Source organism: Vombatus ursinus, unplaced genomic scaffold, assembly GCF_900497805.2.
Source record: "Vombatus ursinus unplaced genomic scaffold, bare-nosed wombat genome assembly UNPS02014821.1, whole genome shotgun sequence".
NCBI classification, from domain to species: domain Eukaryota; kingdom Metazoa; phylum Chordata; class Mammalia; order Diprotodontia; family Vombatidae; genus Vombatus; species Vombatus ursinus.
In genome coordinates this window covers 40,778,276-40,800,308 of record NW_020954599.1, presented here as the reverse complement: position 1 = coordinate 40,800,308, position 22,033 = coordinate 40,778,276, and the positions used below count along the sequence as shown (strand labels likewise).

Genomic DNA, 22,033 nt, shown 5'->3' with positions numbered 1-22,033 from the left:
TGTTGTTTGACACACATTCTTTAGGATTAGATTATTTAATTTTCAATTATTTTTTCTACTCCAGCCCTTTATTTTTCCTCTATGTGTGTCTCATTTTTTTTCATTATCCCAATTACTTCTTAATCTATCTTTCCATGGCTCTTTATTACACATAAATTTTATTGCATCATGATCTTAAAAAGATACATTTAATATTTCTGCCTTTCTGCAATGGATTGTGAGGTTTTTATGCTCTAATACATAGTCAATTTTTTGTGTAGGTACATTTCTTTCTATCCCCATTCAATTTTCTCCAGACATCTATCATATCTAACTTTTCTACAATTCTATTCACTTCAACTTCTTTCTTGTTTATTTTTTGGTTGGATTTATCTAGGTCTGAGAAGGGGAGGTTGAGGTCCCCCACTAGTATAGTTCTGCTGTCTCTTTCTGTAACTCACTTAACTTCTCCCCTAAGAATTTGAATGCTATGCCACTTGGTATATATATATATATATATATATATAGTTAGTATTGATATTACTTCATTGTCTATGATATCTTTTAGCAAAATGTAGTTTCTTTCCTAATCTCTTTTAATAAGATCTACTTTTGCTTTTGTCTGAGATCAGGATTGCTACCCCTGCTTATTTTACTTCAGCTGAAGCATAATATATTCTGCTCTGACCTTTTACCTTCACTCTGTATGTATCTCTCTGCTTCAAATGTATTTCTTGTAAACAATATGTTACAGGATTCTGCTTCTTAGTGGCTATCCACTTCTGTTTTATGAGAGAGTTGATCCCATTCACATTCACAGTTATGATTACTATTTATTTCCCTCCATCTTATTTTTCCCCTTTTATATTTTTCTTTCTCATTTTACCCTGTCCCTCCTCATCAGTGTTTTGCTTCTGACCGCCTCCTCCTTCAATCTGCCCTCCCTTCTATCAGTTCCCCTTCACTTTTCTTTCCCCTTTCCCCTCCTACTTCCCTGTAGGGTAAAATAAATTTCTATACCCAGCTGAGTGTTTTTTGTTATTCCCTCTTTAAACCAAATTTTATGACAGTAAGGTTCAAACAATCCTCACCCCCTCTCTTCTTTCCCTCTTCTGGAATAGATTTTTTGTGCCTCTTTATGTGATATAATTTACCCTGTTCTGCCTCTTCCTTTCCTCCACTCCCTGTACAATCTTTTTTTTCAACTCTTCTTTTTATATCACCACATCAAAGTCAACTTATACCTACACTCTCTAATTATGTATATTCCTTATAACTGCCTTAAGAGAGATATATTTCTCAAGAGTTACAAGTATCATCTTTCCAAGTGGGAATGTAAACAGTTTAACTTTATTGAAGAACATGTTGTTGGTGTTGTTTCTTTCCTGTTTACCTTTTTATGCTTCTCTTGAGTCTTGCATTTGAAAATCTAATTTTCTGTTCAACTCTGGTCTTTTCATCAGGAAAGTTTGAAAGTCCCCTATTTCATTGAATTTCCATCTTTTCCACTTGAAAGATTATGCTCCATTTTGCTGGATAATTGATTCTTGGTTGTAATCCAACCTCCTTTGCCTTCTGAAATATATTCCAAGCCCTCCTGAATCTTTTATTGCGGAACATGTGGTTCCTTAATAGCTGCTTGCAGTATTTTCTGTTTGACCTGATAGTTCTGGAATGCCTACATTTTTCCTTGGAGTTTTCATTTTGGTATTTCTTTCAGGAGGTGATTGGGTATTCTTTCAATGACTATTTTACCCTCTGGTTCTAGAATATCAGGGCAATTTTCTTTGATAATTTCATGAAAGATGCTGTCTCCAGGCTTTTTTTTTTTTGATAATAGGTTTCAGGTAGGCCAATAATTCTCAAATTATCTCTCTTAGATCTGTTTTCTATGTCAGTTGTTTTTCCAATGAGGTTATTTATATTTTCTTCTATTTTTTTCATTCTTTTGATTTGTTGGACTGATCCTTGATGTCTCATAGAATCATTAGTTTCCACTTGCCCTATTCTATTTTTTAAGGAATTATTTTCTTCAGTTAGCTTTTGTACCTCCTTTTCCATTTGGCCAATTCTACTTTTCAAGGAGTTGTTTTCTCTAGTAGATTTTTTCCTACTTGGGCAAGTGTATTTTTTTTAAAGAACTGGTTTTTTTCCATCAATTTCTGTACCTTATTTTCAAATTTGTTTACTCTCTCTTGCATAACTTTCATTTCTTTTCCCAATTTTTCTTCTACCTCTCTTATTTGACTTAAAATCCTTTAAGGCTCTTCCAAGAAGGCTTTTTGGGCTTGAGACCAATTTATCTTCCCCTTTGATGTTTTGCATGTAGGCATTTTGATATTGTTGTCCTCCTCTGAGTTTGTGTTTTGATCTTCCTTGTCACCATAGTAGCTTTCTTTGTTTAGGACTGTTTTCTGTTTTTTATTCACTTTTAGCCTATTTCATGACTTTTAAAGTTGAACTTTACTCCTGGGACACAGGTGGTACTGTCCTGAGCTTCTTGTGCTGGGGCACAGGGGCCTGGTTTCTGGCTTTAAGTGCCAGGGCCTCAAATACCGGAGGCTTTCCCACTGCTATAGGGTGGCCTATCCCAGTCACACTTGTTCAACCAGGGGCTCCAAGTTGCAGTTTGCTTTCTGTGCTGTGGATGGAAGCCTCACAGCTCACCTGCTGTACCACTAGCCTGGTGAGCCAGGACCAAGCAGCCTTGGTTGCTGAGCTGTGCTGTGGCTAAGAGACTCCCACTGGCTTCCTGGTCTATGCTGGACTGCACTCCACTTTTACCCAAGTGAGACAAACCTTTCCTGAAGTTCTTCTAAGTTATCTTAAGCTGGAAAATTATTTCACTCTATCTTTTTTAGGTTCTATCATTCCAGAATCCACTTAGAGGCTTGATTTAATGTTGTTTTTGAGGGAAAATGGGGAAAACCCTGGCAACTTCCTGGCTTTTCTCCACCATTTTGGATCCCCACCAAAAAGTTGTTTTAAGGGTAAAATATCCTCAAAATATTTTGAGTCTTTTGCCCTAGTCATTAAAATAGCTTGTTATGGCATTGTCAAATGGAAAAGTAATTTTGCTACCACTCATATGTACTTCACAAAATGCTATCTTCTTCATCTACAGCCTTCTTGCTATAGAAATTGATGTTACATTAGCTTAAAATCTCTATAAAATTATTGTCATTGTACAACTTGGGTACATTCCTATTTCCAGAGTGACAGAGTTGAGTTTTTTTCTCTTAAAAGTGGCCCCGAAATTGTTATATTGGCTTGTAGGGACCTCAGAGACAATCTAGTCCAACTTTCACATACTATAGATAAAGAAAGTGATGTTCAGAAAGTTGTTATTTGCCCAGTATCTATTATGTTAAAAATTATGATGCTTTCTTCATTCATTCATCCAAAAAGATATTTATTGAATGCCTACTATGTGTCAGGCACATTAATGACTTGTACTTCCTAATACTGAGCCACACCAACATAAAATTTATGGATTTTTCTATAGGACAATTGATTTGGAGAAGACCATGATAAACAAACAACAAATTCAATTATAAGTTCAAATCTATTATTTGTGGATGAAAATTTCCCCAAATTCATATATATTCATAATCATATATATATATATACACACATATGTATGTATGTATACACATATAAATATAATGAATCTATATGTTGTCCTCTTCATTAGGATGGAAGCTTTTTAAGGGCAAGTATTGGTTTTGTCTTTATATCTAAATACTTAATACAGAGCTTAGCCCATAGTAAGTGCTCAATAATGCTTGTTGATTGATTACATTAATTTGCTTGGTGTAGAATGACACAGCCTTTAACCAGAAAAAGCAACACCACCAAAAATAATGGATGGACTATATATTTTAGAAAGGTTGCATTTATCTTAGCATAATGTAAAAATAACATTATATTTAAAAAAATTATGTATTGTCAGATGAATCTAATCTTCCATGATAGTAAGAAAACCAATTAGAACTAGAATTTATTTTGTCAATCATTTTCCTTGAGTTTTACATGACATAACCATCAATATATTACCAAAAATAGTTAAGAAGACCAAGTAATTTTTAGGGACTTCACAATTGACTTACAGAGTAAACTTATTACTTTACTGTTCTTCAGAATCAACATATTATATTGATTACTGATTTGCTAATAGAACAGAAAATATATTATTATTATTACATCTTCCTTTTTTGTTACCATATTCTACTTTGTGTTATCTGTATACCTGTCTTATCTCCCAAAATCTTCATAAAGTCCTTGCAAAGTAGGTCCTTTATATTTAATAAAGGGCCAAACATAGTGCTTTGTGCATAGTGGACATTGAATGAATATTTCTTGAATTAATCCTGAAAACTAACTGTGCCAAGAAATACCTGGCAGATATGATTCTTACCTTTAAACATAGACTTATAATTCTCTGAAAAGGAAAACAGTTTACTTTCTAGATCTTTGGCAGGATCAGGCATCTTAGAAACCACAGCCAGGTCTGCCAGGACAAAAGGGCAGTGTTAGGATTTCATTTCACAAAAGAACTTGGAGGTTAAAGAGGTTAAGTAATTTTAAAAATGTGACTCAGAAAGTATATCCAGGTCTAGGTTCCAAGTTTTCATTCATGTAAACTTGTGTTCTCTTCATCCAGAATGCCTGTGTTCCATTAATATCCCAACCCATCTTCCTCTTACTCTCCTTCAACTCCTGTCTTTTCCCTCCCTCATCTCACCACACAAACAAAAATTATAATAAAATCCATCAAAAGCATTGTTTGATTTCAAACATTCTTAAACATGTAATGCATCTATTTATGATCTTTCAGAATGTCATTTGGTTGGGGGAGGGGGCTGTTTAGGGCAGGTTCACCAATAGCTTAAGAATTTTATCAAAAGGCTGAATACTCATATCTCTAGGCAGAATTTTAATTAACTCTGCCAAACAACTATGAACACTGCACAGCTAGAAACCACTACAAGGTCTTACAAGAGTCATTTCTACTATTTCTGAGAAATGATCATTATTTTTGAAAAAAAAAGTCTAACCTCTTATAACAAGTTTTCATAACTTGTCAGTAGAAAAAATATCTCCATTTGTTTTTTTCTGCATCAAATATTTTACCCAACTAATATCAAACCAAAAGCTTTCTGTGATTTTTAAAAAAAATTCTGAATTTAATTCATAGAAATTAAAATAGGCTGTTTGATTAATACACAGTAGAACAGAAAATGAGAGTTGTACATGAAATTGTTAATCTGTGTGCAATTTACTTTTCCTTTAGAGTATGTAATAAATTCTAAATGTTATTTTCAAAGCTGTCATGCTTGTCTGTGATTCATCCTGGCCTTCCTTCTGTTTTCTTCAATGCATTTCAAAAATATATTTCACTATCCCCCTTTTATTCTATTTATTTTTAAAAATTAATTGATTGATTTTATTCATTAATTTATTTATTTTCAGTTTTCACTTCCACAAGATTTTGAGTTCCACATTTTCTCCCCATCTCATTACTCCCCCAACCCCAAGATAGCTTGCATTCTGAATACCCTTTCTCCCAATCTGCCCTCCCTTCTCTCTCCCCCACTTCTCTTATCCCCTTCCTCTTCTATTTTCCTGTAGGGCAAGAGAGATTTCTATACCCCATTGCCTGTGTATCTTATTTCCCCATTGCATGTGAAAACAATTTTTTAACATTTGTTTTTAAAACTTCGGGTTCCAAATTTTCTCTTTTCCTCCCTCCCCACCCACCCTCATTGAGAAGGCAACAACTTGATAATGGTTATACTTGTGTAGTCATGCAAAACATTTCTATAATAGTCATGCTGTGGAAAACTAACTATATTTCCCTTCATCCTATCCCACCTCCCATTTATTCTATTCTCTCTTTTGACTCTGTCCCTATTCAGAAGTGTTTGCTTCTGATTACCCCCTTCCCCAATCTGCCATCCCCCCCAATCTCTTATCCCCTTCCCCCCCTATTTTCCTGTAGGGTAAGATAGCTTTCCATACCTAATTGAATGTGTATGTTATTCTCTCCTTAAGTCAAATCCAATGAGAATAAGATTCACTCACTCCCTCCCACCTTCCCCCACTTCCCCTCCACTATAAAAGTCTTTTTTGTCTGTTTCATGTGAGATAATTTACCCCATTCTATCTCCCAGTATAATCCTCTCTCACCCCTTAGTTTTATTCTTCAGATATCATCCCTTCATCTTCAACTCACCCTGTGCCCTCTATCTATCAATCTATCTATACATATAATTTTTCCCCTCCAACTACCCTAATACTGACAAAGGTCTCATGAGTTACAAATATCACCTTTCTGTGTAGGAATGTAAACAGTTCAGCCTTAGTAAATCCCTTATGATTTCTCTTTCCTGTTTACCTTTACATGCTTCTCTTGAGTCTTGTATTTGAAAGTCAAATTTTCCATTCAGCTCTGATCTTTTCATCAAGAATGCTTGAAAGTCCTCTATTTCACTGAATGACCATTTTTTCCCCTGAAGGATTATACTCAGTTGTGCTGGGTAGGTGATTCTTGGCTGTAGTTCTATCTCCTTTGCCTTCCAGAATATCATATTCCAAGTCCTGAGGTCCTTTAATGTTGAAGCTGCTAAATTCTGCTTTATCCTGACTTTGTTTCCACAGTACTTCAATTGTTTCTTTCTGGCTGCTTGTAATATTTTCTCCTTAACCTAGGAACTCTGGCATTTGGCTACAATATTCCTAGGAGTTTTCCTTTGGGGATCTCTTTCAGGAGGTGATTGGCAGATTCTTTCAATTTCTATTTTACCCTCTGGTTCTAGAATATCAGGTCAGTTTTCCTTGACAATTTCTTGAAAGATGATATCTAGGCTCTTTTTTGATCATGGCTTTCAGATAGCCCAATAATTTTTAAATTATCTCTTGGATCTATTTTCCAGGTCAGTTGTTTTTCTAATGAGATTTTTAACATTGTCTTCTATTTTTTCATTCTTTTGGTTTTGTTTTACAATGTCGTGATTTGTCATAAAGTCCCTAGCTTCCAATTGCTCAATTCTAATTTTTAAGGAAGTATTTTCTACAGGGAGCTTTTGGACTTCCTTTTCCTTTTGGCCAATTCTGCTTTTTAAGGCATTCTTATCATTGAATTTTTGGACCTCTTTTGCCATTTGGGGTAGGCTATTTTTTAAAGGGTTATTTTCTTCAGTAAATTTTGGGTCTCCTTTAGCAAACTGTTGACTAGTTTTTCATGATTTTCTTGCATCACTCTCATTTCTCTTCCCAGTTTTTCCTCTACTTCTCTTACTTGCTTCTCAAAATCCTTTTTGAGCTATTCCATGGCCTAGGACTGATTCACACTTTTCTTGGAGGCTTTGGATGTAGGAGCTTTGATTTTGTTGTTTTCTTCTGGTTGTATGTTTTGATCTTCTTTGTTACTAAAGAAAGGTTCTATGATCTGACTTTTTTTGTGCAGTTTGCTCATGATCCCAGTCAATTTCTTGAGTTTTAAACTCTTTGTTAAGGTAGGGGCCTGCTTCCAGTGTGGAGAATGTACTGTCCCCCTGAAGCTTGGGAAGTTTTGGTGCAGCTGTTTTAAGAGATACTTCTAGGGACGTGTAAGTTTTCAGTTTTTCCGAGGTGGTATGATCAGAGGTGAGGTGTTTACTCCTTTCCTGGCCTGTACTCTGGTCTATGGGTGACCACAAGCACTCTTTTCTACTTTGGAACTGTGAGGAGGATTCCCTCTCCACCAGCTCCACCATGCCAGCTCACCTCTTTGCCCCAGGATCATCATCCAGAACTGTGACTCAGATCCAAGCAGGGGAAAGCAGGAGAATCTTGCCTCAGCACCAACAAAGAGATCCCTGCAATCCCCCTCAGATCAGCCACTTGATCTTCCTTCAGTCTGTGTGCTGAGAGCTCAGGAAGCAGCCACTGCCTCACAATTGTGCCAGGACTGGGCCTAGGGCTGAACTTCTTTCTCACCTTGGTCACAGAGTTCCTACTGACCTTCTAAGTTGTCTTTGGAATGATTCAGTTCTTAGAGTCCTGCTCCAGGTTCACTGAGGCCTGGGCTTTGACTGCATGCCCACGCTGAACTGCCTTTCTCTCCCAGCCTGGTGTGATAGATCTTTCTAACCAACCATCCAGGCTGTCTTGGGCAGGAAATTTGTTTTGCTCTGTCTTTTTGTGGGTTCTACTGCTCTAGAATTTGTTTAGAGCTATTTTTTACAGGTATTTGGAGGGGTTTGGGGGAGAGCTCAAGAAAGTCACTGCTTTTACTCCACTGTCTTGGCTCCTCCCTCTTTTTTTTTTTTTAATAATTCTATCCATAGTTCTTCCTGCCCCTCCTATCATACCCACTGTGATTTAATTTTACTATGATTTTAATTTCCTCAAATCTAGGAATCAGATTCTCAGAAGACATGATCAAGCTTCTTCCTGGCATCCTTTCAACTAACATTAAACCTTTATGTTTGCTTAAAGCCAACATGATGATTCATGCCCTCAATTGGCTTAATAATATTTTATCAGAATCCATCATTATAAAGGTTTTATTTAGTTACTAAAATTCTTGGAAAACCCTGAAGATGGAATACTGGAAAGCTAAAGTGGCTTCTTTCAACTAAATGGAATTTGGTTCAAAATCATTGGCTAACAGCCTGTTCTTGATCTGAAATACTACTTACCTTTGGGGAATTAATTTCTTTCTTTTATGCAGCTTATGTGTAAAAAAAAAATAGGCTCAACCTAAATTTGTAGTAGTAAATGGTTTGTATAGTGAGGTAAGCCAGACTCTTGACAAACAAAATCAAGCCAAATTTACACACCTTGGAACCAGTATAGGGCAAAACACTAAGGATAATGTCTTGCACAGAGTAGTTTCTCAAACAGGTGATAAGGAAATAATGAAATTAATTGGATTGCAATGATTGAGAAATTTGAAAATAGAGTTTTTTGTTTTTATTTTTTACTAGATAAAGACAGCTATCCTTCCAGCCTCTTAATCTACAGATTTTCCAATGGATTCCTTCAACTCACATTGCTTTATGCCTTAGTCATTTGACAACTAAGAAAACACCCTCACACTATTAAGGGTGTAAAATCTTAGACCTGCCTGATCTGCTCAAAGAGTAAAGATTTCCAGGTTTTGACTCAGATTAGAGCACACTGATCCTGCAAAGGTTTCAGAAATACTGTAAACTACATAGACTATGATTACAGTCTTCACTATTTTTAAATAGTGAAAAAAAATCATTCTTTCTTATTTGGGGATAAAGCATGATGTATATGGTTACACATAATAACATGACTCCATTAGTAATATTACCTAACATTTATGTAGTGCTTACTATGTTCCAAGTACTTTGCTAAGGAATTTCACAAATATTATATCATTTGAAACTCACAACAACCCTGTGACATAGGTGCCTTTATCATCCCCAATTTATATATGAAGAAAATGAGGCAAACAGATATTAAGTGATTTCCCCAGGGACACACATATAATAAGTGTCAGAGGCCAAATCTGAACTCAGGTCTTCCTGACTCCAGGCTCATCACTCTATTTACTGTGCCGCGTAATTGCCAAAGACTGAGAACAGTTCAGACAGGGAATAGCAAGTCTCTCTCTGGCTTTTTGATAGTTAGTTTGCACCACCAAATCACTTTGGAAAGTACTTCAGAGGCCTATTCTTAACCAGGAATCCCCTCTACAAAATCTCTGACAAGAAGTTAACAGTCCTCCCTTGAAGATTCTCAGTGAGGGCAAAGTCATTACCTCCTAAGGTATCCTATTTCATTTTTTGATAGCTTTGATGATGAATGAGTTATTTCCTACCTAGCAGATGAAATCTGCCTTTCTGAAACTTTCAGTAATGGTTTTTGAGGTGAAATTTAATAGAGATAGACATAAAGTCTTTCACTCGGGAAAAAAAAAAATCAGAGATAACACATCTGTCCCTCTGAGATTGAGCAGAAATTGGATTCATCTTCCACAAGGGAGCCTTTCAAATACATGAAATCAATTATGAAGTCACTCTGATTTCTAAGTGGCCCCCATTTCCTCCAACCAAACCTTGTTCTCAAGGTACCTAACCAATCTAGTTAATTTCCTTTGGATATGCCTCATCTTCTAAATATCCTCCCTAAAATATGGTGCCCAGAACAGAAATACAGAGGGACAACCACCTCCCACATTCTGAATATTCTACCTAAAGTCTTTCTATGATCATATTAGGTTCTTGGCTGCTGTGCAAGAGTGTGTTGGCCAGTGGTTAAAAATTGACTCTTTGGGGAAAATAAAGTGTATATAACACATTCTTAAGTTTAATTTGTATTATTAATATATTTTCCATCCCTTTCTTTTCTAGACAAGGGGTCAGCAAAATATCATTTTTGTATGTGTCCATGATTTCACATTTTTAAATAAAATCAAACTGTTTTGGGCAGAGGGGCATAAAAAAGGCAGAAGGCCACATCTGGCCCATAGTTTGCTGGACTACATGATAAACAAAATAGAAATCAATCACTCATTTGTAATGTTTGTCAGTTTCTGAGATGTAACCATACACACTGAAAATTTGTCAATCAGTTCTCTCAAACCAGTGTGAGTTGAGTCCAACATATCACTACACACGTCACATTGTTGATTCACATTTTCTTCACAATTCATGGAAACACCAAACTCTTCTTTTTTTTTACAATAGCAATCATCTATTCTATTCTTCACCCACCTTATGAAGGTTTTGGTATGTTTGCTTTTTTAATCCAAAGTCTGAGACTTTACATCAGAATATCATCCCAGTGACATTCTGGATTCAGAATCATAGTTCAAATCAGTTGAGGTATTTTTGTAAAATGTCATGAATCTGAATGTGATAATGAGTTCAATAATAAATTTGATAACCATGCAATTTATGCTTATATCAATAAAAATATTTAAAAGTACAGGGCCAAGAACAGATCTGGGGCACAGCACCAGAGATCTTAGCTGAGGTAGCTAGGTAATTCAAGAGATAGAATTCTGGGCTTGGAGTCAGTAAGGCTTTAGTTCAAACCATGTCTCAGACACTTGGACATGAAGACAAACTCACTAGTTTATAGTCTAAAAACTCTACATTCTTCCCATTTTGAAGGTAATGGCAATGTTTTTCTTTTTCAGTCTTGTGGTATATCCACTATTCTCCAAATGTCTTTGAAGATTACTGCTATAGCTTCAGCAATCACATACGGTAATCCTTCCCATATTGATTATACCTTGGCTATGTGAAACAGTGGATAGAACACTGGGCTTAGAATCAGGAAGACCTGTGTTCATATCCTGCCTCAGACTAGCTAAGTAATTAGTAGCTAAGTCACTTAGAAACTAAATGGATAATTGCTTAGCTTTAACCTCTTTGAGCTTCAGTTTCCTCATCTGAAAAATGAGGGAGTTAGACTTAATGGTCTTTAAGGTTGAAACAGAGAGAAATATACAGAGTAAAGTAAGAGACTGAAGGAAAATCTATTGTACTTCAGCTAAAGTAAAAAAAAAGGTAGAGGTAGCAATCATAATCTCAGACAAAGCAAAAGCAAAAATAGACCTAATTAAAAAAGATAAGCAGGGAAACTATATCTTTGTAAAAGGAACCACAGACAATGTAATCAGTATCAATGTAATCAAGTAATATCAATGAAGCAATATCATACTAAACATATATGCACCAAATAGCATAGCATCCAAATTCTCAAAGGATAAGTTAATTGAATTATAAGAGGAAAAAGAAAGTAAAACTATACTAGTGGGGGACCTCAACTTTCCCCTCTCAGAAGCAGATAAATCTAATCATAAAATAAACAAGAAAGAAGTCAAAACAGTAACTAAAATTTTAGAAAAGTTAGATATGATAGACCTCTGGAGAAAACTGAATGGGAATAGAAAGAATTACCTTTTTTTTCTCAGATGTATATGGCACCTTAACAAAAAGTATCAATGTATTAGGGCATAAAAACCTTACAAACATGAAGGAAAGTAGAAATAATGTGTGCTCCTTTTAAGATCTTAATGTAATAAAAATTACATTTAATGAATGGTAGTGACACACAGATTAAAAGTTACTTGGAAACTAAATAATCTATTCCTGAGGAATGAGTGTGTCAAATAACAAATCACAGAAACATTCAATTATTTCATTAAGGAGAATGACAACAATAAGACAACATTACAAAATTTGTGAGATGCAGCCAAAACAGTACTTAGGGCAAAGTCTGTATCTCTAAATTCATACATCAATAAAATAGAGAAAGAGCAGATCAATGAATTGGGTATGCAACTGAAAAAAAACTGTATAATTTAATTAATCTAGCTTCTGATAGAAATTTAGCATTTCCTTTAATGATGAGCATAGGGCTCTATCTACTTAGCCAAGTGCCGGCAATATCCCTATTGGTTCTACCACCACAATTTCTCATGCATATATTCCCTCCTTTTCATTGTCATAGCTCAAGCCCTCTTCATCTTTTGTCTAATAATTTCCTAACTGATCTCACCTCTTTCCAATCTGTCCTTCATCCAGCTACCAAAATAATGTTCTCAGAGTTGCAACCTCTAAGAGCCAAGATGGCAGAGTAGGCAGTAAATCGCTGTAGCTCTCTCATAGTCACCTCCAAATGACCATTAAATAACATCCCAGGACAAATTCTGGAAGAGCCGAGCCAGTGGAAAGATGGGGTGGAGTGATCTTGTAGCCTGGGAGACTTGAAGGATTGGCAAGAAAGGTATGTCTCACTCAGGTAAAAGGGGAGCGCGTTCCAGAAAAGGAAGCATCCCAGTAAGCCAGCACCAAGCCCCACCTCAGCAGACCAGTGGGAGATCCTGAGCCCCAGTGTAGTAGAACAGGCAAATGCCAATACCAGGATCCCCTATCTGCCTCAGCATAACCAGGAGAAACAGTGGACTCCAGCTCTGAGAACCACTATATGTTTCAGCATAGCTCCAGTGAAACAGGCACCCCCCAGCACTGGACCTCCATGTGCTTCAGCACAGCTATCCTCCAGCAGCCAGAACTCCCTGTGCTTCAGCATTGCCCCCACGCAGGTGTCCTGCTGCAGCCAGACCTCCATGTGCTTCAGCACAGTCCAGGGCAAACAGGCATCCTCTGGTGGCTAGATTTCCACAGGATTCAGTGTAGTCCCAGGGGAGCACAAAAATACCACCATGCCTTAGCACACACAAGACACCACCACTAGGACCCCAGCTCAGCTGTGTAAGTTGCTAGACTCTGATGGCCTCCAGTAGCACCAGCACTCCTCACTCTACCCCCTCAACACATCACCAGACAAAAGGGTCTCCCATGGGCCTCAGGGCAACATCAGCTAAGCACCAGGTTAAAAAGCCAGGACCTGTGACCACTGGCACAAGAAGCCTGAGACAGAGCCCCTTCCACCCTGGAAGCGGAGAACAAATTTAAAAGAAAGGAAAAAGAGCAAAAAAGAAAAGATGAGCAAACAGCAACAACAACAACAAAATGGCCAGTACACTTGTAGTTTCTGGTCAACAAAATGAATCATTCATAGGTCATTAAACAGTTAACAAATGACTTAGTGGAAGAATACTGAACAAGGAAATGCACTGAGGATACCACAAATTGATTCAGCTGAGCTTCCTTGCCGGTTGCCCATCATGGTCTAAATATCAGAGAGGGTGCCTGGAGCTCCTCATGGCTGCTTTGTACTTAAGCGACTGAAGGTGATGTCAACAGCCTGGGTCAACCCTGGGCCAACCATGTCTGCTTGTTGGTCTCAATAACTTTAAGAAAAAAACTAGCCTAACTTTGCATAGGGGATAAGATATTCTACCAAAGAAGTGATACATTGGGAATGGCATTTTAGGGTTATCTGCAGGGTTATAAGAGAGGATGGATTAGAGTTGAAATACTGGAAATAGAAAGACCAGCTAGGAGACTGGGCCCAACCTAAACGCTACCCACATATCCTGTTCTTATCATTCCAGCCAGAAGTGATTTTGCTTTCCCCTGTACTTTTGGAGCGCTGTGCTTGAACCCCTCAGTCATCACCTATTTACTTGTACACTGAATAGTAGTTATTTCCATCTGCATCTTTTCAATGAGCCTGAATTATTTAAAGGCAGAGTGATTTCTATGTCTTTGTGTACCTCATGATGGTCTGCCCAGTGATTTAGATGTCCTCCAAAGCCTGTTCCTCTTTCTGATTCCCCTTATTTAGTCCCTATTAATCTCCATGTGCCCTGCCTCAATTCCCTTTTATCGTGTTAAATCATTCCCTACTGCCTCAGCATTTAAATCCTTTAAAGATTTTTACACAATTATGCTCTCCCTTAGCCTCCACTTAGCCAAGACTTACATATTTTATTTCTTTCCTCTCACCACATAAATCTATCCCTTCAAGCTCTTAATTATCCTAGCTGCTCTTCTTTGAACTCCTTCCAGTTCCTTTGAATCCTTATGTAAAAAGAAAAGAAAAACTCTCTTCTAAACTGAATATTACTGCAGGTGTCTTTTCCCTGTCGTTCAGAGCCCTCATATAAGCTTCTCCATGTAGCAACCACAATTATTCAGAGGCTAATTGTCACGTTGTTTTGGTAGTATTTGATTTATGATCCATTATCTTACCCCTCTATGTCTTTATTGACCTTATTGCTTTCCAGATTTCTCCCTTTCCCTGTTTCTTATTATTTTTCTACACACATGTAGCCTTTCACTGTTTCCAAGTTGAATTTCATTTTTTTTTTACTTTCTTGTCTCTGCTTCCAACTTCACTTGGTCATTTTCTGTCCTTTTCCCTATATCTTAGCAGTGCTTTTATATGTCAGGCCATCTGTAAGTTTCATGAAAGTATCATTAATTCCAGAGATCCTGTGAAGATGTTTCCAAAGACAGAATATTAATTCCTTTAGCAACTCACCAAGTACCCATTCTCAGTGGCACTCCTTCCTGCTCATCGTCCTCTTTTGTTGGTGTGGTGGTTTTCACTTGCCAGTTTTGTCAGTCCATGACACTGAGACAATCTGAACCTGTTTTATAAGAATTCATGAGGCTATTAAACAACAGCAACAACGACTAGAGAGTTTGCAGTATTTCTTCCTAAGATGTCTCATGTCTCTAGATTTTGTGCTTATCCAAATCACATTTCCCCATGATGGTTTATTCATATCACTGAACCTCCAAACACATTTCTAAATTGCAAGTCATGCTACCCTGGAGCCAGTGTGGATTCAAGACGCAGTGAAAAACAGGAAACTCAGGATGAACAGAGAACAGCTTCAAAGCTCCTGAGTTGAACACTTCACCTCAATTCCGATTTTAACTTCACAAATTGAAGGCATAAGATGGCATCAATATGATTTCAAACAACATTGGAAGGAGTTTCCATAGCAAGTTACAAACTTTTCTTCTCCAGAGTTCTCCAAGACTTCAAAAGTACAAAAGAATAATTGATGTAATCAGAGTTCTGGAAGGCATTTGAAAGGTCTTATAGTCTTCATTTAGTGTACTGAGACAGAACCTATCTCAACTCTATCTGCTTAATCACAGGTTCCCAGAGTTATTTGGCCTATTGTTCCATTAAAAAAAAATACTCAGCACCCCCCTGGAAATCTGCTTTCTTTTTAACCCTTTAATGTTTTTTTTTTAATTGTGTCATTTCAAAAAATATAAAATACTTTTTAAATGGTGCATCTTCAATTTAATAATTTGTTGTAAATTTGTGGGTTTTTTCCTGCAATGAAATTTTGATGTTATAATGTTGCATCATGTAACCGTATAGTATCATATTGTAAACAAGTCATTATACCACATAGTCCTGCTGATGCATGCTGGACTTCCCTGCAATGCACAACACTTGCCTGCCAACACTTGCTTGTTAAGACTTGTCAACAGACTTGACCATTGATCAATTATAACTTGGATTTTGTGTGTTTATTTAGAAAATAATGTAATCACTACAACCCTAACTCTGTTACACAACAGATGAAACATGTATGAATGGTTTCTCAAAATTTTCTTATTTTCTCTTCTTTCTTTATGCTTCCACTGCCCCCTTATTTTTATTCAATGTCCCCCCAATTGCACCTGAGGCTACTGCCGCCCCCTGAATGTTCCAGCATGCCTCAGGGGGCAGTATTACCTGCTTTGGAAACCTCTGTGCTAAATGAAATTTTGGTCTATTTTTAATAACATCTTAATCATTTTACTTATATTCCCTTTAATTCATTATCACTTCTGACACCTGAGCACCCAAGAGAAGGGGGAAGGGCTCAGAAGGTATAGTCAAGGATATCTTTGGTTCACTTCAATCAGCAAGCATTTATTCAGTGCCTACTATATATCAGGGCCTATGCTAGGTGCCTAGATGCTAATGTCAAGTATAAAACAATCTTTCCTCTAAAAAGATATACTGGTTGCACCAGAAACTATATTTGGCAACAGGTATGCTAGAAAGCTAAGCACAGAAGTCTCCTAAGGCATGGTTTTTGGGGGAGAGTAACATACTGGTAATTGTATCTAGAAAAAACATTCTAGAGAACTTTTCAGCTGTTTGGTTTTCAACCTTTCTCTGGATTTACTTAGATTGTGAGATCCTTAGGGCAAGGGCTGTATTTTACCTTTCTTTGTATCCCCAACACAGTACATAGCATATAGTAGGTTCTTAATAAATGCTTATTGACTGACTGATTTACAACTGATTCTGTTCCCTTAGGGTATGCATGCCTCTGGACTACATAGGTGTGGCATAATGTCTTTCTACTTCTAGAAGAAGAAGAAAGGCACTGTGAAAAAAGAACTGGAATTTGCATGAGAAGACTTAGATTCAAATTCCATTCAGAGACATACTAGTCATGATGACCTGGGGTAAGTCATAACCTCTCTAAGCCTTATTTCTTCATCTGTGAAATGGAGATAATATTTGCACTACCTATTTCTTGGAACTGTGATTGGGGTAAAATAAGATAATGTATGTAAAACATGTTTAAATCTAGCTATCTCAGTGGATAGAGTAATGGTCCTGGAGACAGGAAGATCTGAGTTCAAATACAGTCTCAGACACTTACTAGCTATGTGACCTTGGGCAAGTCACTCAACCTATTTGCCTAAAAAGGCCCCTCCTGGATCACTGCCTGGTGGCAGAGTGGCTTGTGCAGCTCAATGAAACTGTGAGCTATGCTATACAGTATTACCCAAGACAAAAATGATCCACTGGAGAAGGAAATGGCAAACCGCTATCTTTGCTAAGAAAACCCCATGGAGGGAAAAATAGTCAGGAAGTCAGGAGTCAGGAAGACATGAGTTCAGATCCACTCTTAGTCACTTGCTAGTTATATGACCTTAAGCAACTCACTTAAATTCTGTTTGTCTCAGATTCTTCATCTGTAAAATGGGGGCAATAATAGCACCTACCTTCCAGGGTTGATGTGAGGATCAATTGAGATACTATTTGTAAAGCTTAGCATAGTGCCTGACAAATAATAGACATTTAATAAATATTTGTTTCCTTCCTTCCTTCTCATAAAGCTATCTAGAAAGGTGAGCTATTGTATTTCTATGTATCTTGTCAACAATGAATGTGAATCAATTGTGTCATCTCTCCTTTTGGAAGGAGATTTACTAATTGCTTTAATCTCTGTATTAGGCAATAAAGCCCCATTTCTTCAACCCTTTTCCCTGCTTGGTCTCATATTTTCACATCTGGCTGGGAAATAGACGAATGTCGTTTTATTCACTTTTTGAGCCTTTGGGCTGTGAAGCCAAGAAGGTGGAGACTATGAAATCAAAAAAAGGATATTTTAGCTTCTATCTAGGCAGCACATCTCTCTACTATCTATTCCAGTTCTCACATTTAGTCTGCTGTATAACAAAGGGCAAAGTCACTTAATTTCTTGAGCCTCAATTTCCTCATCTATAAAATTCAGATAATACTCATCCTACTTACCTCACTGGTTTGCTATAGGGAAAGAGTTCTGTATTCTATATGTACTATTATATATAGTTATAGGGTTTAATCATGTTTTACCACATTTTCTCATTTAACTCTTTCTTCCTTAATGAAAACGCCTTCCCTTTCAGACTACATCTAATCTACCCCCCCACTTTTTCTCTCTATAGAAAGATAAACACATATACATATATGAATATGCACATATGTACACACATATACACATATGAATATATATGCGTGTGCATGCACCCATACCATATATATATACTTTGCACATAGTAGTTTGCATGTTGTCTTCCCCATTAGACTGTGAGATCCTTGAGTGCAGGGACAATTTTTTCTTTACTTTGTATCTCCAGGAATGAGTACAGTGCCTGGTACATTGTAAGCCCTTAATGAATGCTTGTTGATTGAGTTTTTTTTTTTTTCGTTTTTTTTGCTTTTTGATGAGTCAGTTGGGGTTAAGTGACTTGCCCAGGGTCACACAGCTCATAAGTGTCAAGTGTCTGAGGCCGGATTTGAACTCAGGTCCTGCTGACTTCAGGGCTGAAGCTCTATCCACTGTGCTACCTAGCTGCCCCTTGCTAACTGACTTTTGAAGCAGGGGGTTCCATCAAAGACTCCAATATGCATCTACATAAATACATAAAACTCCTAGATAGCAGGGAGTGTTTCATATATGAATCTCCAGCACCTAGCACAGTTTTGTTTTGTTTTGTTTTGAACACACAGCAAGTGTTTAATAAATGCCTATTAAGCGTAGTGACTTATAGATACAAAAGCAAAAAAAAATGGAAATTATTCCAAATAAAATTTTGTCTTTAGTTCAAAATGCAACTGTAGACAAAGTTACAGAAATCTGTCCCTTTAAAATGGGTGAATTAGTCAAATTAATAACCTACAGGAAGAATGTGAGAAAATGTCAATTGGCACCATAATGTATTTAATCACCCTGCACCTTATTGTGTATTGCTATTGAAATTAAAGCCATTATGTTGCACCTCACTGCCAAAGGCTTGTAGCTCTTCTGTGGTTCAGTCTGCCACTGAGCTCTGGAGAACAGAGATGATTTTGCTCTGTGGCACACATTCAGATACAGATGTGAGGCAGCAAGGCAGAACATTTTTTAAAAATGAACATAGATAATTTTTTTAAAATGATAAATGAATTAAGACCCAGACATAAATCATTAAAATAATCTGTGAAACCAAACAGAAATAAGTAATTTCAGCAACATAGTCTTGTTTCCTGGCAATTTTTCATAGAAATGGGTGGATTTCTTTTCTGTCTCCAGAAACTTACAAATTTTGAAACTATGAGGGCTACAAGAATAGAGTGATCATGATAGACTTTAGTCTCTTTATCAGATAAATGGTTGTTGACATTTATAAAACTTTCATAGAGAGAAATAATTCTGATGACAAAAAGAGCAGCAGAATAGTGGAAAGATGGGAGGAAGCATCTAGAATCTAATGACTGGGAGAGAAGAAAAGAGGTAGGTAGGAATAATGACAAAGTAGCTTATAATTGGATTTGGTCAGAAATCTCACGCATATCAACTAAGCTCAACTTCTGTTCCCACTAGAGATCTGGCAGGAAGCCATTAACTCTCAGAAGTATTTAGGAAAACTAGCCTCATCTCCTGAGGAAATATTAGAAAATTACTTTAAATAAATGCAGTCCTCCTTAGGAGCCCCCCTGGCAATGAAAGCCCTAGAAAGTTAGACAAACATACACTACCCTTCTCCCCACACCCCACTCCTGGCTCCAAGTTTGCTATGAGAATTGACCTCAAGTGCTACCAACAAGAATGACAGGAAACTGAGGCTCTTGCTTCCAGCAAAATTGGAGAGCAAGGGAATTTATGCAATAATCTGAATATGGTACATGATGTTTGTCTTTTTTGACATAACCAAATAGCTCTCTATACTCAAAGTGCACATTCTCTCACATCAGAGATTGAAAAAGGATTAACAGGGCAGCTAGGTGGTACAGTGGATAGAGCACTGGCCCTGAAGTCAGGAGGACCTGAGTTCAAATCCAGCCTCAGATACATAACATGCACTAGCTGTGTGACCCTGGGCAAGTCACTTAACCCCATTGTCTAGTCAAAAAAAAAAAAGGATTAACTTGAATGTCTGCTTTTTGATTTACCAGAGATAGTTATTTTTAAAATTAAATTTCATTTTTAACAGAAATCTATTTTCTCTCTCCTACCATTCTATCTCATTGAAAAAGAACAAAATTGTTGTAACCAATTAGCATAATCAAGCAAAACAAATTCCCTCATTGACCATGTACAAAAACGTTTGTCTCATTTCACACCCTGAGCCAATCACTCTATCAGGAGTTGAACAACATGTTTCTTCAATGGTCCTCTGGAACCATGAATGGCCATTGCATTGATCAGAGTTCTTATAGATTTCAACATTGTATCTATAATTGTATGGCTGGTCTCCTGGTTCTGCTTATTTCATTCTTTGTCAATTAATCTAAATTAAATGATTAATTATATATTCCTTGAAAACTGGAAGCACTTCAAGGTGATATAAGGGTGGCAGTTCCTCTCCCACATGAATTAATGTAATCATAACAGTTCCAGACATCTCAATTGAATCAATCAATCATTAGTGTATAATAGATGGTAAGGAATTTTCCTATAACCTACAATGATGTGTGAATAGGTCACTAATTAATTTGAGAGGATTTTGGTGCTTTAACCATTGGCCAAAGGCAGATTATATCAACCAGGAAAAACTTATGATTAGCTGAAATAATCAGACCCATCTCTGATCCTATATATTAAAACAATACTCAGGCAAGTGGTGAACCAGTAAGGTGATGGAGAGCTTCAAGTCTGGAATCTGAAGATTCCAGAGGTAGAACAAGGTCCCTGGGAGGCGAATCATTCTTAGAGGGAAGAGAGGTTTTTTTTATTACTACCTCCCTCCCCCATTATTTATGTTAACAGAAAGACTGCACTAGTAGCGAACACTACATCCCGTTTGGATCAGAGAAACTATACCAGTAGGAGACACATCCAGCTGAGTGACACACTGAGGACAGAAGGATACAGATTAAGTCACTCAAAGATGGAAGAAGATCCCTCACACCACAGAAAGACTTCCATGTCATAAAACACCAGGAATTGTGAGGTATCTCTTTGCCACATGAGTATCTTACATGCATGCTTCCCTGCTGTGATTCTCTAAATATGAGCCTCCACTTCCCATGTACCCATACATACTTGTTGGAGGGTCTGTCCCAGGCTTTTGGGGGAGTTTTTTGCACCAACTGTTTTTGTTATAGCACCTCAGTAAGTGCCTTTGCTGAAAACTACTTAGGACTACTGACTGTTTATGGGGAATGCACCAATAGAGGTCTCAGGAGCATCAATACTAGAAACTCAGCTCTTCAAAGTTACCTGTTTAGAACCCTGAGATAGTGCAGTTAGTCATCGTTCTGGGGACCCCAAAACATGATTCAAATGAAGCTTAGGGAATGGCTCTGGAGGGGGTGCTGTAGAAAGAATATGGAAAAACAACAATAAAGAAAAATGATTTGAAGAAGCAAGAGGAAATTGTTATCTTTCAAGAACTTGGAGGATAGAAGAATGGGGTATGAGGATAGAAAGAAGAGCCTCTGAGCATATGTATCTGTATAATAGAAATGAGGCTTTAGTGGAGCAGGCATTGAGGAGGAAGCAGCTTTTTGTCCTTCAAGGAATAAAATTGTAGATCCCCAAGTAGCATCAGGACAGGTCATATCATCATTAATCGGTAAAGGTCAGATGAGAAGAAATGAGTGATTATGTGATGAGGTATACTAAACAAGTTACTCGTCTGTGGGACCAAAAGAATAGAGATGTCTGCCCTCTTTCTGCAGCATCAATCTGGAGAACTTCCCAAGATTTTTCTAGCCAGACAATCACTGACTAATTCTAGTGATTCACATGAAGTGAAATGATACTGCCAGAAGGAAACTTTAAAACAGTTTTAAGGATTATGAAGTCCTAGGCAAGAAATGGAAAAGATTGATAGGGGAGTTGGTCTGAATGATGCATTTTGTAGTTCTTTGCCTTAAAGGGAACTTCTTTCCAAATTAA

At 37.1% G+C, this 22,033-nt stretch overlaps 1 long non-coding RNA gene across 1 annotated transcript in view; it reads left to right on the top strand.

The window, feature by feature from the left end:
• LOC114024541 overlaps positions 1 to 22,033 on the top strand; it is a 232,065-nt gene that overhangs the window by 31,659 nt on the left and 178,373 nt on the right. The window contains exon 2 of the long non-coding RNA XR_003566914.1: positions 16,693 to 16,844. This is a non-coding gene — a long non-coding RNA (uncharacterized LOC114024541). The remainder of the gene's footprint in view (positions 1 to 16,692; positions 16,845 to 22,033) is intronic.